The 16,351-nt window shown below is 44.7% G+C and overlaps 1 pseudogene; it reads left to right on the forward strand.

Annotated features, from left to right (window-relative positions):
- Positions 1-16,351, forward strand: part of LOC119886767 — a 206,554-nt pseudogene that overhangs the window by 117,680 nt on the left and 72,523 nt on the right.

Raw genomic sequence — 16,351 nt, forward strand, 5'->3', positions numbered from 1 at the left:
TCTTTTTCTTGATGCTTAGGGATATAGGGTCTAGGCAGGGAAAGGTCCGTTGGAGGGTCCGATGGGTTGACCAGCCTGAATTCGGACATTGTTTTGATTTTTTTAATTTCCTGAGGTTTTCACATGTATTGGCTAAACCGTATTTCTGTATTGACTGATAAAGATGTCTTTTATTAATTGGACTGGAGTACCATGCGTGGCCGCCTAAGGCAGAGGGGCCGTGAGAAAATTTTCCTGTCTAGATTGTCTTGGAGGGAATTTGGAATGAAGGCTGCCGGACAGGTTTTTCGTTATATAATATTGTAAGAAGTATGTGTTGGAGAAATTGATCTCTTTTTGTTTTTCGAGACTCAATTAAGTCTCGTAGGGGGGTATAACATATGTGCATTTGACCATTACAGTTTAAAATAACACTCTAGCAGCTGGAGAGAGGCTCAGTGAACTCTTAAGGGGGAGTAATGATTGATGGGTGTGTAAAGAGTGAACCCTCCTATGGAATTTGACCTCTGACCCAGTGTTAGGGGGAGTAGAGATTAGTGTGTATGAAGGGACTGAACCCTTCTATGGTGTCTAACAGATGTTTTCACTTATCCTACAGCACTGTGCCCTTATATGGTATTTGGCAGATACCTAAACATGTCCTATATAAGCTGTGTTCGATGTACAGAGAGACAGAGTGGCCATCTGGCTGGGTCACTCTCCAAGCTGCTGCAGAGCTTGTAATTGATGCTGAATTCCTTGATGTAATAAACTTTTATGATCAAGAACAGTGTCAAGCGGATTTCTTCTCAACACATCATCGCAGCATTATTGTTCGGACACCACACTGTCTCTCTTAGTGGAGACCTCTTTTTGTTCTCTTGTTTTTATGGTTTAAGCAGAACCCAGAAGGCCCTTTACTGTGGTTCTACATTTGTGTTAAACTCTCACTTTCCAATTAAACACCTTTTCAACAAAAACATCCAGTTTATGTTGCTTTCTTTACACATCGAGCCGGGACGTAACAAAGAGGTTCAGAGTGAATTATCCAGTGGAGATGTTTCTTGTTATATTAAGATTTTAAATGTGGAGCTCAACATTGCTCTGCCACAGTCAATGGACTAAACCACTGAAGAAGAAAAGAGACTTTAGCATTAAGATCCTCAGTGTGGATCAGTATAATATCAGCATTATGTCTGCACTTTAGTGTCACCACAACTTTCACATCATATTAATCTCAGCACAGAAGGAAAAAATGGTGTCTGACCTCAGAGTCTCCAGTCTGCAGTGTGGACTCTCCAGAAAGTCTGAAAGCAGCAGCAGCACATCTGAATCCTGCAGCTTGCTGTCACTCAGGTGCAGCTCTCTCAGATGGGAGGGGTTGGACTTCAGAGCTGAGGCCAGAGAAGCACAGCTGATCTCTGACAAACTGCAGCCCCACAATCTGAATAAAGAATAAATGATGTAACGTTAGAAACAATGTTCCTGCTTGAAATCATTCAGTTTTTAATAATCTGTTCAGAGCTGAAGAAGGTTTAGAATGTAGAAGTTTAGAAAATGGAAATATTTGTTATTGTCTGATTGTTGAAATAGACATTATTTATTGATATTGATATTGATCTATTTTATTATCATTTCTTTAAAAACATGATGTGGAATAGAAGCTGATAATCAGGGAGAGCGTTACGTCTGTTTGTTTTATTATTTCTAAGTCTGTGGATGAAACGTTAAGTCAGCTGTCAGATTGCCAGCTGATGATTGGTTCTGACGGATCCTTCTACTTGCAGACTGCATCAACACGGACTGTTCTTAAATAGCGTGTTAGCTTGCTGACACTGTTTGGAGTAAAGCAGCCGTCCTCCTGATCAGTCCTGAGCTCCATCAGAGAGTCCAAACATTTCAGACACTAAAAGTTGAAAGTTTCCTCTGCAGAGTTTCCTCTGTCTGACCTGTCATGTTTTTAACTCCATTTATTTGTTTTGCTGCATAAATGTCCCACAATATTAACTGTGACATCACTGCGAGCATGGAAACGTTTAAATGACTGACAGCAGCAAGGGATTCACTTTGTGTTGAAAAGTGGTAGAGAGACAGAGAGAGAGACAGAGAGAGAGAGAGGAGAGAGAGAAGGAGAGAGAGAGAGAGAGAGAGAGAGAGAGAGAGAGAGGTTTCACTTTAATAAAACATCACTGATTCACAAACATAAGAACATTCAATAAGTCAGAGAATCAAACGGTTGACATTTAGAGAAAAGAAAACACTTCCACACAAATAAAAACATCAAATTAGCTGAAAACACGACTAAAACTGACTTCTTCATCCACCACAGAACAGATGACATCATCATAACACCACTGACGTACAAACACATCCAAGCTGTTCATCAGCTGATGGAACTTAAAATCCACTAACACTCTGGCTTTGACCAGAGAGGTGAACACAGGGACTACGTCTCCACACAGCTGTCCTTCTACTCATGTATATGGACAGTTTGGCTTCTGCTACAATAAAATTTAACAGTTGCCACTTTGTTGCATTGGTCTTCCTGTAACCTGCTCCAAAAACAAAAGCAGTGTTAGACCACACTTCATTAAAAGAAGAAAACAAGCACCCCAACACATTAAACAGTTCCCCCAGTCTGCTGCACTCTAAAAACAATGAACAGTCGAGGTCGGGTACCAGTCCCAACTCCGGAAAAGGGTCCTCTTCGTCCGGAGCTTCCTCATCTTTCCGGTACATCCTCAACAGCTCATTATCCGCTGCTGTTAGTTTGTTAGTCCAACCATTCACAATGTTCCTCACGTGACACACAGATTTTAGTCCAATCAGTGCAGCCACAGCCTCAGTGTTCATAAAACCAGGTCCAGCTACATCCACTATCCGTCTGAGAGTTGTAGCGCCAGCAGAGCGGAGCGTGTGATGGAGGCCTGGTGTACCACTGTCCTGTATGTCCATTGTGGATCCACCGATCAGAGGCTCGTTCAGTAACCAGTAAAGGGAGACTGACGGCTCCAACCGTCTCTTCTTAAAAAGGTGCCAGGCCTTAAAAACTCCCTTATAAAAATCAGTCGCTACAGACAGATTTAAATAACCAACATCCATTAAAAACAAAGCAGTGTCAAGTCCTAACCTGTCTGCTCTCCTTAAAATGCTGCTTGCAAACTCTTTCCACACTGGGTATTTAAAACCAGTCAGATATCTCTGTGCAAACTGAAACGTTTACTCCTCTCACAGAGAGCGAAGTATCAGAACTCTTGACCCGTAGCCTTCCAACTACATGCCCACTGGACCCGATTCCTACGAATTTCCTCCAAGCCATATCTTCTACTGTGGTCCCGACAATCACTCATGTGATAAATACTTCTCTGGCTTCAGGAACTTTCCCGACCACTTTCAAAAGGGCTCAGGTTACACCCTTGCTCAAAAAGCCCTCACTTGACCCAACTCAAGTTGAGAACTATCGACCAGTGTCTCTTCTACCTTTTTTCCCAAAACTATTGAACGGGCAAGTATTCAAACAGGTCTCAGAATCCCTCCTCCTAGATCCATATCAGTCTGGTTTTAAGAGTGCCCACTCTACTGAAACGGCTCTTCTGTCTGTAACAGAAGCCCTAAGGTCAGCTAAAGCTGCAGCCCAATCCTCAGTTCTTATCCTGCTTGACCTATCAGCTGCCTTTGACACAGTCAGCCACAGGATTCTGCTATCCGGTCTCTCAGCAATGGGCATCTCGAGTAAAGCCCTCCTGTCGTTCGAATCCTACCTCTCGGGGAGTTCCTACAATGTTTTGTGGCAAGGACAATTATCTTCCTCCAACTGCCTCTCCACAGGGGTACCCCAAGGCTCAGTGCTTGGGCCCCTTCTCTTCTCAATTTACACCACCTCACTGGGGCCGATCATTCGCTCACACGGCTTCTCTTACCACTGCTACGCAGATGACACGCAACTCTACCTATCCTTACCGCCAGGCGATTCCACTGTCTCAGTGCGGATCACGGACTGTCTATCAGACATATCTGCATGGATGAAGGCTTGCCAGCTTCAACTAAACCTCTCTAAGACTGAACTCTTGGTCATTCCAGCCAAGCAATCTATCCACCACAACATCAAACTACAAATTGACTCCTCAACCATCACTCCAACCAAGGTGATGAGAAACTTGGGTGTCATGATTGATGACCAGCTGTCCTTTTCAGACCATGTTGCTACGGTCTCTCGGTCATGCCTCTTTTCTAATACAACATAAGGAAAATCAGGCCCTACCTCACTCAGTACGCCACCCAGCTTCTGGTACAGGCCATGGTTATCTCTCGCATCGACTATTGCAATGCCCTCCTAGCAGGTCTCCCAGCTTGTTCGGTGAAACCCTTACAAATGGTTCAGAACGCAGCAGCGCGTCTGGTTTTTGATCAGCCCAAAAGGACTCATGTCATTCCATTACTCAGTGACCTCCACTGGCTCCCCGTGGCCTCCAGAATCAAATTCAAGTCACTAATGCTTGCATACAGAGTGACTAATGGGTCTGCAACCCATCTACCTAAACTCCATAATACAAACTTACGTTCATTCTCGGCCGCTACGCTCCTCCAACGAACGCCGCCTGGCTCTGCCATCCCTTCACACAAAGCAATCCCAGTCCCTGTTCTCATCTGTGACACCACGATGGTGGAACGAGCTACCACACGCCATCAGAGCAGGGGCGTCCCTCTCTAATTTCAAGAAGCTCTTGAAAACTCATCTCTTCCGAGAACACTTCCTCTTATAACACCTCTAACTCCTAACCTCTAACATACACTTCCTGTGCTCTTCTTCTTCTATCCCCTACAATGATCTTGTATTGATTGCACTTTTTGCTAACTCTTACTTCCTTCCCTAGGGTATCTACACCATTAATGTGATATGTACTGTGAGCTCTTACTAGTATTTATTGCTGCTCTTACTAGTATGTATTGTTGTAAATCTGTAGTTGATGCTCTGTTGATGCTTGTATGTGGTTCCTCAAACGTAAGTCGCTTTGGATAAAAGCGTCTGCCAAATGAGTAAATGTAAAAGTTGATACTCTGCTTGCTAGGTGTACCAGGCCTTGCCCCTCGTCTTCCTTTGGTAAAAAAAGCAGCCTCTGAGGTACCCAGTGTAACCTGTCCCAAAAAAAGTCCACTAAAACTGCTTGTAGTTTTGAGAGTAAACCAGCAGGTGGCTCCATACAAGCTAAACGATGCCACAGTGCTGAAGCTACAAGGTTGTTGATTACTAGATTTCTTCCTCTAAAAGACATCTGAGCAAGCAGCCATTTCCACTTTTTCAACCTTCCTTTCATCATCTCCATCATTCCCTCCCAGTTGCTTTTAACCATTTCTTCTTTGCCAAGATAAACGCCTAGATACTTTATACCATCATTTCTCCATCCCACCCCCCCCGGCAGGACCGGAAGATCATGTGATTTTATTACTTCATTAATTGCCTTTTTTGAAGCAGCATGAGGTTCAACATGATTCCTGTCCAAAGAATCATTCTGAGTCCAATTAAAATCTCCCCCTAAAAAAAAAAACTCATCTGAACCACAGCTAGTCAGAGTGTCACTGAGAGGATTAATAAAACGGACTCTGAGCCGACATTTGGAGCATAAACATTAATGAATGTGAGAGTGAAACACTCAAACTTGGCTCTGACCATCATCAGCCTTCCTTAAGTTCAGAAGAAGTCGGCAGAAACTTTTTAGAAAAGAGGACGGCTACCCCCCGCTCACGGAGGTCAAGGAGCTTAACACGACCTCCCCGTCCCATTCTGATCTCCAGTCAGTTTCACTGGACCTGTCGCTGTGTGTTTCCTGGACAAACAACACTTTTCAGCTTCATCAGCTCAGATAGCTGCATCCTCATCCTGATGTCTGCAGCTCCATTTAAATTCAATGAAGCAACTTTAAATCCCTCATTGAAGAAATAAAAAGGAGACAACCAGACAGCACACACAGACTGAGAAAAAGAAAACCTTTAGTTTGATTCCTCTCCATCTTCTTCATTAAGTTCATGTCTGATCTTCACCACTATTTTCCTCAACCTGTAAACCTCCTGCTCAGTTAAACCCTCTCTTCCTTTGGCCCTCAGCTGTGACTTGACTGAGTTAAGAAAAGCCTCTTTGTCTGGAAAGAAATTTTCAACTTTTACCACTTTTACATTCTTTGTTTTCTGTAGAAACAGTTTGATTTTCTCAACCCCATAAATCTGTTCGTTCAGCTCTCATGGGGTCATTTTGTTCAGTGAGACATCTAAACGGCCTTCCACACTGGAGTCATACTCCGCCATCGACTCCTTCACAGTCTGCTTCTGTTTGTCTTTGCGGACTGTAACCTTCTTTGCTTTTGAGCCTTTACTGTCGATTTCAGATTTTCTCTTCTGCCGAGTGATTGTCAGGCTGCTCTCCTCACCAACCATGTCTACATCTGCACTTTCTGTCAGAATCTCCTCTGGCCCAGCTGTCTTACTATCTTCCGCCGCCTCCCCCTCCTCCTCTTCCTCCTCCCCATCTTCCTCTTCCTCCTCCCCATCTTCCTCTTCCTCCTCCTCCCTGATACGGATCTGTTTCGGCGGATAGTGCCGGCCGACACTGTTGCATCTCATCCACCGGGTACAACAACTGTCTCCACCTGCTGGCATGTAAAGCCGTCTGCTCCCAGCGCTGTTCCACAGACTTCTATTCCTGTCATCATCACGCATAGACCAGTAAACCGAAATGTGCACATCCCACACAGAAATATTAGTAATCTCTTAAGGATTAGGACAACTGCACCAACTCCAGCACCCAGAACAAACTCATTTAAAATGGCTTTCTTCAATGTGAGATCACTTTCAAGTAAGACTTTTATCTTAAAATCTAGATTTTATGTTTTTAACTGAATCCTGGTTGCAGATGAATGACTATAGCCAGCTAGCTGAACTGTGTCCGCCTCAATATGATTGTTTTAGTCAACCGAGGGTCAGTGGTCGTGGTGGTGGGCTAGTGAGCGTGTATAGGAAAAATTTAAAATGTCATCAAGTACGCTGTGATGAATTTAACTCCTTTGAAGTTCTCACTCTTAAAGTTGGAGGGCTGCATCATATTTGTTATAATTTATCGCCCCCAAAACCGCCTGGAGGATTTTTATCAGAACTTCCTGAATTTTTATCTACTCTGGTTTTAAATTATGACAGAATTGTTCTTTGTGGCGATTTTAATATTCATGTTGATGACCCCACCAATGTTAATGCAACTGACTTTTTAAATATGGCCACTTCTTTTAACTTCAAACAACATGTCAAAGGGCAAACACATAACCGTGGTCATACACTGGACTTAAACTACCAACTGTACTGCACCAAACAATGCGTACATTAAACGTGACTCTTGCTGTTTACATGAAGAAATGCACAATATTATATATTGTATAATCAGCTACTGTTGCTAACATATTTCTCTCGGTCCAGGTTTATTTATTGATTGTTTTCTTCTTCTAACTTTACCCTGGTATAACGTTAGTGCTTGCATAATGTTACAGAATGGCCGCTCTACAAGCTGGGCTTTTATTTTCATTTCATTTCATTTAAATCTTTGATACTCTTGTCTTCAGTTGCCTGTTTGGAAATGAAGTGATCCAAAAGTAACTAAAAGTAATCAGATTACATTACTGTTTACATTTTTAAACAAGTAATTAGTAATTGTATTGGATTACATGTTTAAAGTAACCCTCCCAGCCCTGAGTGTTGTCTTTAAGAAGCATGAAAACCTGCCTCCGCTGACACACAACATGTAGCTATGCAGTGGAAAAAAGGTCAGCCTTGACTGATGCTCTGTTGTCTTTTATTGAACTTCCTTGCAGTGAGCAACATACAGACCAACGGAAGAGCTGAACAGAAATTTACAGACAGAAAATAAGACGATGCATTAGCTTAACACATAACCGGAAAGTTAGCAATTTGCACTAAATACACTCAAATGTACTCAGACACAAACTATAGCAGTAAACATACCTTGTAGCCGCTCTGGACTGGTGCTAAAGTACCTTTATCTTTTGAACACTTCACCTGTTTCGACCACATCACTAACTTTGGCCGTGCTGTCCAAGAATATAACAATGGCTCCATTGATGCGGGAGTCAGACTTCACGCTGCCTCAGCCCACCACCTCTCCAGCCGCTAAACTGGCCTCCTCTACAGAGCACTGTCCTAAAGCACAAAGCACAGATTTAGCCTCTCCTCATCACCACTGTCATCTCCATCAACACACAGCTGACTGACTGTGAGCTTCATCCTCAGTCGTCCTTCTAACTGGATCAAATGTGCACTGAGGAAAGAGAGAGTCTCGTTCTCTTCATCTTAAATGTAACCGAGTTCCTTCCTGTACAAATGTAGTGTATTATTTATGCTCCTGTTTACTGGCTGAGTCAGAACACAAAGTCACATCAAATGATGTGGTGTAGGGCTGGGCCCAATTATCCACGAAATTGATGTCATCGATTAGGAAATATCTTTATTTGCATAACATGCGTCGGCGGGTCGCAGTGAAGTGCTGCGTCCAGTTAAAGCAGCGATTCCACCCGGAGAACGAGCTGCAGAACAAAAAAACGACCATCACAAAGAATTTTAGACAGAGACCCAACAACATGTTGCTCTGTGAGCTCTGCAAACTGGAAATGTCTTCACTGCAGCACAACTGCTGAGCACGAACAAGTGAAAGCATCCTGGAGCTCTTTGTCGAGACGGCAGCACGTTCACTTTTTGTCCCCACACAAGCCCAATATATCAGGATGATCACCACGAGGAACAGGTTTTCTGTTAGGAGCAGTGACCTAATACTTACTCATCAATTTTCTAAGTGGTTCTTTATTGCCCCCATGTTCAAAGTTATTTCTGCACTGCTGTTGTCATGGTAACACTTTATATTTGCCGTTTACTTCACTAGCAAGGACCAGATCAACAGATAGGATTAAACGATACGAGTATAGCCTCGGCCTACACCACTCCCAGCTGGTTTTAGTTTCTACACCCCTGCTTCCACCGTCTGTGTGTGTGTTTGCTAAATGAGTGAGTGATCTGAGACGTGAGCGACGGTAGATACAGCTGTCGGATCACAAGTTAATCTGAGCATGTACCGTGGCCACAGCTGACTCCACGCTGTGTTCGGGCAGATTGTAAACATTCAGACTGTTTCACTTACAGGCTGTAGGACAAACTGTTCTCAGATCACCTTCAGACGAATAACGACGATACAAGACTCCAAAATCTGACAAGTAGACCAGCAGAGCACACGTGCAAGCTAGCAGTCAGCTATTCCAACGAGTAGTTTGAAGAAGAGACAGGAGAGAAAAGAACAGGAGGAGAGGGTCGCTCCCAAATAAGATGGTTTTGGATTTTTGAATGGGACGTTGTCTAAAATTTGGCTCAATGCAGGCTCGTCTGATGCCATTCAAACAGGTGAGTAACTTTACAAGTGATTTTTCAGTGGATTCGGTGTGGCTGCCGTGCTCCTGTTTAAAAGGTGGTGCGGATGGAAGTGGACAGTGTGGAGGCAGTGACTGAGAGGAGGATGAGAGGGAAGCTGAAAAATCACGGTAACAGATCAGACACGATACTTCAAACAGCTGCATCTGGAAATATGCTTTACACTCTGTGTGTGTGTTTGAGCTGCTATGTATAAATGTATAACTTCCTGTAAAACACTGTATTCTAAAGGTTTTGTATAAAAGGACATTATTCCTGAAAATGTGTTAAACTTCTTTTAATTTTTATATATACACGTGTCTAACTTGTAACAAAAATGATAAACATTAGATTTAATTTCACAGCACAGTGAGGATAAATCCTACAGTTTCCTTAATAACATGAATCCAGTTTGAGTTCAGACTAAATGTGGAAACTGTTCAGACTGACAAAAAAAGAGTTGTTGTGATTTGTGCTCAGACAAACGCAGAAAACAAGAGAACTGAAGGAAATTTGAAACTTCTGTTATGGATTAAATTTGGATTAGAGCAAAATAGATGAACTGACCTCAGAGTCTCCAGTCTACAATGTGGACTCTCCAGTCCAGCAGACAGCAGCTTCACTCCTGAATCCTGCAGGTAGTTGCGACTCAGGTCCAGCTCTCTCAGATGGGAGGGGTTGGACTTCAGAGCTGAGGCCACGACTTCACAGTGAGTCTCTGAGAGTTTACAGCCAGAAAGTCTGTGATGACAGAATATAAAACTTAAAGTATAATAAAATCTGACACTTTGTTCTAAAAACAAACAAAGGCACAGTTCATTTTGCATCAAAAAGCACATTAACATGAGCGGCTGCAGCTCAGCTGCTCAGCCATTGATCACAAGGTTTGTGGTTTGAAACTTGAGCTCCTCCTGTCCACATGTCAAAGTGTCAACATAATGAAGCACATTATTACTGCTTTGGACAAAAGTGTTTGACTGTAATGTGAACATGTCATATTGTGATTAACAGGTGCCTTGATTTGTGTTTGTTAAACTTTATTTTAACGTGATGTTCACTGAGCTGTAAAATCACTGCAGGTTGAACTGCACTCGTATGGATTTACCTCAGTCATGTGCTTGTGTGTGTTTATCTTATTATGTCACTGCATCTGCTTTTCATCTCCCATTAAATTCATGTAATGACATCTATTGCATTGATTGTATAATTAGTACTGAAGACTGTATTATTAACATGTTATGGGTAACAGTTGTTCTCAAGTGGAGTTCAGCTGTTTAACAGCATCATTTCTTCTCTGAGCTTGGTGATGATAAAATCCCTCCACTGAACTGAAGCTGCTGAGCTCTCCTTCACTGGCAGAATGAACCTGGAGGCCATCCCAGCAGCTGACTGTGTAATGAGCTGCTGTCTGCTAAATACACAAAGACTGTCCATTCAAATCCTACCAGAGAGAGAGTTTCCAAATCAAACTTTGTTGTTTTTTTTTTAAACCTGTCCTGCCCAGCAGCCTGGTATAGAGTATGATGACCTGGATACCATATTGTGCCAGACAGATTTTACTTTAACAAGAGAGTATTAAAATACTCCTTTATATGTTTTATTATTTATTTAAATATGTATTGATTTGTCACCAGGCCGGACAGGGGGGCAGACACGGGGATGGGGAGGCACAAACAGACAGCACAGAGAAAGGACAAGACCTGTAAGAGAAGGGGGATGGAAGGTGGGGACAACAGGGAAAAGCAGTGGGAAACACCAATTGCAGAAAGCAACGAAACCTGCAATAGAACAGAGAGGGGGGCTTGGGGAGGAGAAAAACAACAACAAACAAACAAACAAAACAAAAAATAAAAATAATAATAATAGTAAAAACAACCAGCCGAACAGCAGCAATGAACAGCTGACATAGTAAGACAACTAAGAGAAAAATGAAAACAAGAAACAGTCCAGCACACTAAATAAGCAACACAGCACAGCCACGAGAGCTGGAATAATAACAATTAATTTAAATAAGTAACTGAAAGAAAAGCATCAGGAATAATTCTACCAGGGACAACCTACATTTGTTTGTGTCTATGTGTGAGACTGTGTGTGTCTGTGTGTGTTTACATGTGTGTGCGCATAAGCCTGTTAAAGAATGTAGTTGTTAGTGAGAGTGGGACGCCACGACTGTAACAGGCAGGCAAGAACACCAGTAGCCAATAGGGGTGGGAGAAAGAAAAAAAAAAATAATAATAATCAATACAAAAAACAAAGACTCCCAGATGCACCGCGATGGAAACGCGGAAGGCCCCGACCCAAATGCCAGTTGAATTACATAATGCCGACGGAACGCAAGAAGCGTAACCCGTGAAAGAGCAGCGCCCGGACCAACCGCGGTGCGCACACAACATAGACCAGTGCTCCCCCACAAGAAAGAACAGCAGAAAGCCGTGCCGGGAAGCTCCCTGCCGCCAGGGAGCGATAACGCGTGAGAACCAGGCCAACGGTCAATCGGGCCCTAGCCCGACCCATGTCCGACAGTTCATCAAAGTTACTAGCCCGAGTCCGAGCCCGAGTCCGTTTTTTATTTTATTTTATTTTTTTCATTACACAGCAACAGCCTGCCCTATTGGCAGCCATTAAAATATGTCAGTTTTGTTAGTTATGTTTCATTTCTTTATTAAGTCAATTTAGACAAATGTATGGAACCTTTATTTTTTACATGACGACCAAGCAGCCGAGCCGACAGCGAGTAAAACATGTTTGATCAATTTAGCCTCTCAAATCAACGCTAATACTTTACTTAGCTACAAAACACTTCATGTCTGTTCACACAGACAGTTAGTTTAATAAATGTTTATTTATTAAACCACAGTGAGTAAAACAACATTTTTGAAATACTACAGTGAGGCAGGCAGGCTGCTCTCAACAGCGCTCCCAAACGAAATGAGCAATAGCCTACAATCTAAATAAATTAAAAACAAACTTGCAGGTTATCTTGCCTTATAGTGCACCAAAGAACATGGCCATTCTTTTTTCCAGTAGTTTCCAACAGTTAAACGAAAATAAAGTCCAATCAAACGAAAAGTTAGAACAGTCTCTTACAGAGCATCGTGGAGAAAAAGAACATCATCCACAGTGGAAGGTTTTAAGCCCGTCCTTCTCTCTTCTATCAGTCTTCCCGCTGGGCTTAAGACACGTTCGCTGCTGCTGCTGCTGACGGGGACACTAAACACAGAGCGAGCCAGTCTTGGCAGTTGCGGTAGCAGCGTCTCGTGCTGTTTCCACCAGAGCAGCACATCTCACCGAGAAACCTTCTGTGTGCCTGCGTGAGACTGTCATGTCAGTCATATGTCAGTGTAACTATAAGAGAGGTTAAAAACAGGTTATGAAATGTCTTTCTATATTTGTTTTCTATCGTGGACGTCAACTTCCCATATTTTCTTTTAATTAATGTCTAAAAATATAAAAAGGATAACCCAAAAAAGGCCCGAGGCCCGGCCCGCATGTGAACTATGACGTGAAAAGTGGCCCAAAGCCCGGCTCCAGGGGCGTGAATAAGTCGGGGCCCTTCGTGCTCGGGCTGAAATGCAGGGCTCTAGCGGGAGCCCCACCCCTGCCGAAGAGGGCCCAGGCGAGGAGAGGAGACAACGGGCCCCCAGGCCCAGGGACACACCACCCGCCCAGAAATGAGCAAAAGCCACAAGCCCGAGTCCCCAGATCCCTAGGTCAAGAGCGGGCCCCCACGCCAGGGGAGCCCCGACCCCCCCACCCCCCCCACCCCAGATCAGGCAAGGCCGTCACCAACCCCACAGCACCCCCGACGCCCGGGGCTCCAGGGGCAGGACACGAGGCCAATGAGAATCTCCCCCACTCCTTCAACCCCTCTGCCTGCCTCTGTAAATGTATTGTTTTGTGTTGGATGCATGTCATAGATTGTGAAGTGTTGTATGGTGGAGTAAAGATAAGGTTGTGTGGTAACTAAGGTGCAGTTAAAATTGGAGGGTAGTTGTGACACAGACACACCACAACTGTCAGGTAGTGGAGCCTCCCATCATGCCCCTCCCACCCCCCAAGTCCTCGGTGTCTAATGTGTAATTAAAATTGAGGGGCGGCCAGTGGGGGAGGAAGAAGGGCGAGGCCACAATAAAGCAGCCCCACCCACCAAACGCCCTGCAGCCCGCCCGCCTCCCTGAGCTGTAAGGGTGTATGTTGTGAGACATGACCAAAGGGGGGGAAAGTTGAAGGAGGTCATAGGGAGGCTAGAATGGTCCTCCTCACTGGGACCAGATTCCTGACTGGCCCCATCATTCATTCAGTCCTGTCCCCCACCCCCCTAAGCAGAAGGACGCCAGGTCCCTCCAGCCCTGGGCTTTATAGCAAGAGCCCCTCTAGTACCGGCAGCACCCCAGAGTCAGCGACAACCCCGCCCATCCCCAGGACGGGTCCAGGGGGGCCTAACCCCCCCGCCGCGCAGACCCGCCCCAGAGGCTCCAAAGCCCCAAGCCCCAGACCCCCAAACACCCCCGAGGCAGGTCAGTGCAGCCCCAAACCAAAGTCCAACAATCCCCCGTCCTCACCGGGGCCCCTCCGGCAGCCCCACTGCCACCCCCCCAACTTCACCACTCCCCCACAATCAGGAGCACTCCGAGCACCACCAGGCCATCGGAGCTGTATTATTGTATAAACAGAACAGTCCTTCATATTAAATAGCTCAGAAACTGCAGAGAATATAATTAAAACCCTTCAAGTGCCGTTAGCTCCAGCAGATCACAGATACGACATGTCTGTGTGTCTGCATAGAAGAACAAGAAACAGACACAGTATAGAAACAGAGTGCAGACACTGGATCAGTGGAAAAATAAAAAGACTGCTGTGATAAAATGACGACTGTCAAAACATTTTCAGCACAAACTCTTAATCCTCAAGTTTTCCTGCTGGATTTGTATCAAGCCTCCATCACCCAAAGAAAGATAGAAGATGATAGAAGATACTTGTGTCACTAACTTGATGGATAGAAACACAGAAATGATGTTTGGAGACATTTGGAGTTTAACACATGTAGAATTATTTCAATCAGCAGCTTTAAGACTAGTTTAGGAAACTTTTATAGTGTGGAGGTTTTATATTGAGTGAGTGTGTAAAGTGTGGATCTTTACTGTAATACTGATGCTTCAGCTTTACAGTGTTGATAATCACATCTGGACTTACTGAGCCTTTCTGCAGTTCCTCACAGCTGGAATCAGTCTCAGTCGTCCCTCCTCTGATGTGTTGTACTTCTGCAGGTCCAACTCATCCAGAACCTCCTCTGATATCTGCAGCATGTAGGCCAGAGCTGAGCAGTCGAACACAGAGAGTTTCTTCTCTGATCTGTTCTCTGACTTCAGGAACTCTTGGATCTCCTGATGTACTGAGTGGTCGTTCATCTCCGTCAGACAGTGAAAGATGTTGATGCTTCTGTCAGGAGAGATCTTATTACTGTTCATCTCCTTCAGGTTGTTGATGGCTCTCTGGATGATTTCTGGACTGTTGTCTGTCCGACCCAGCAGGCCTCCTAAGAGTCTCTGGTTGGACTCCAGAGAGAGGCCATGAAGGAAGCGAACAAACAGGTCCAGGTGGCCATTTTCACTGTGGAGGGATTTCTGCATGGCACTCCTCAGGAAGACATCCAGGGATGGGTACTTTTCAAAAAAAAATTCAACATTTTCTTAAGTAAAGACTTTGAGTCTTTCTGTTTCCAGTCTTCCCCCAGGAAGTCCTCCAGTCCCTCTGAGTTCCTGTTTGGTGTAACAGTGGAACATGTAGACTGCAGCCAGAAACTCCTGAACGCTCAGATGAACAAAGCAGTAGACTGTTTTCTGGAAGATCACACTCTCTCTTTTGAAGATCTCTGTACAAACTCCTGAGTACACCGAGGCCTCTGTGACATCAAGACCACACTGCTCCAGGTCTTCTTGGTAGAACATGATGTTTCCTTTCTCCAGCTGTTCAAACGCCAGCCTCCCCAGCTTCAGTAGAACCTTCCTGTCAGCCTTTGTCAGCTCCTGTGGACTCGTCTCATGTCCCTCATCGTACTTCTGCTTCTTCCTCTTTATCTGAACCAGCAGGAAGTGTGAGTACAGGTCAGTCAGGGTCTTGGGCAGCTCTCCTCTCTGCTCTGTAGTCAACATGTGCTCCAGAACTGTAGCAGTGATCCAGCAGAAGACTGGGATCTGACACATGATGTGGAGGCTACTGGAGGTCTTGATGTGTGAGATGATTCTGCTGGACAGCTCTTCATCACTGACTCTCCTCCTGAAGTACTCCTCCTTCTGGGCGTCAGTGAAGCCTCGTACTTCCGTTACCCTGCCGACACACGAAGGAGGGATCCGATTGGCCGCCGCAGGTCTGGAAGTTATCCAGACGAGAGCCGAGGGAAGCAGATTCCCCTCGATGAGGTTTGTCAGCAGCAGGTTGACTGATGACTTCTGTGTGACATCAGACACAACCTCACTGTTGTGGAAATCCAATGAAAGTCTGCTTTCATCCAGGCCGTCAAAGATGAACAACAGTTTCCAGACGGCGAGCTTCTCTGCTGGGACCTTCTGTAATGTTGGATGGAAAACATGGAGCAGCGTGAGGAGACTGTGCCGCTCATCTTTGATCAAGTTCAGCTCCCTGAACGAGAGCAGAACCAGCAGACCGACATCTTGGTTTTCCGAGCCCTCTGCCCAGTCCAGAGTGAACTTCTGCACCGAGAAGGTTTTTCCAACGCCAGCGACGCCGTTGGTCAGAACCACTCTGATGGCTCTCTGTTGGCCAGGTAAGGCTTTAAAGATGTCCTGGCACCTGATTGGAGTGTCATGGAGGGTCTCCATCTTGGAAGCTGTCTCAAGCTGCCTCACCTCATGCTGGGTATTAACCTCTTCACTCTGTCCCTCTGTGATGTAGAGCTCAGTGT

Source organism: Micropterus salmoides, unplaced genomic scaffold (assembly GCF_014851395.1).
Source record: "Micropterus salmoides isolate LMB-PRFRI ecotype aquatic unplaced genomic scaffold, ASM1485139v1 Ms_hic_scaffold_1, whole genome shotgun sequence".
In the NCBI taxonomy this organism is placed as follows: Eukaryota; Metazoa; Chordata; class Actinopteri; order Centrarchiformes; family Centrarchidae; genus Micropterus; species Micropterus salmoides.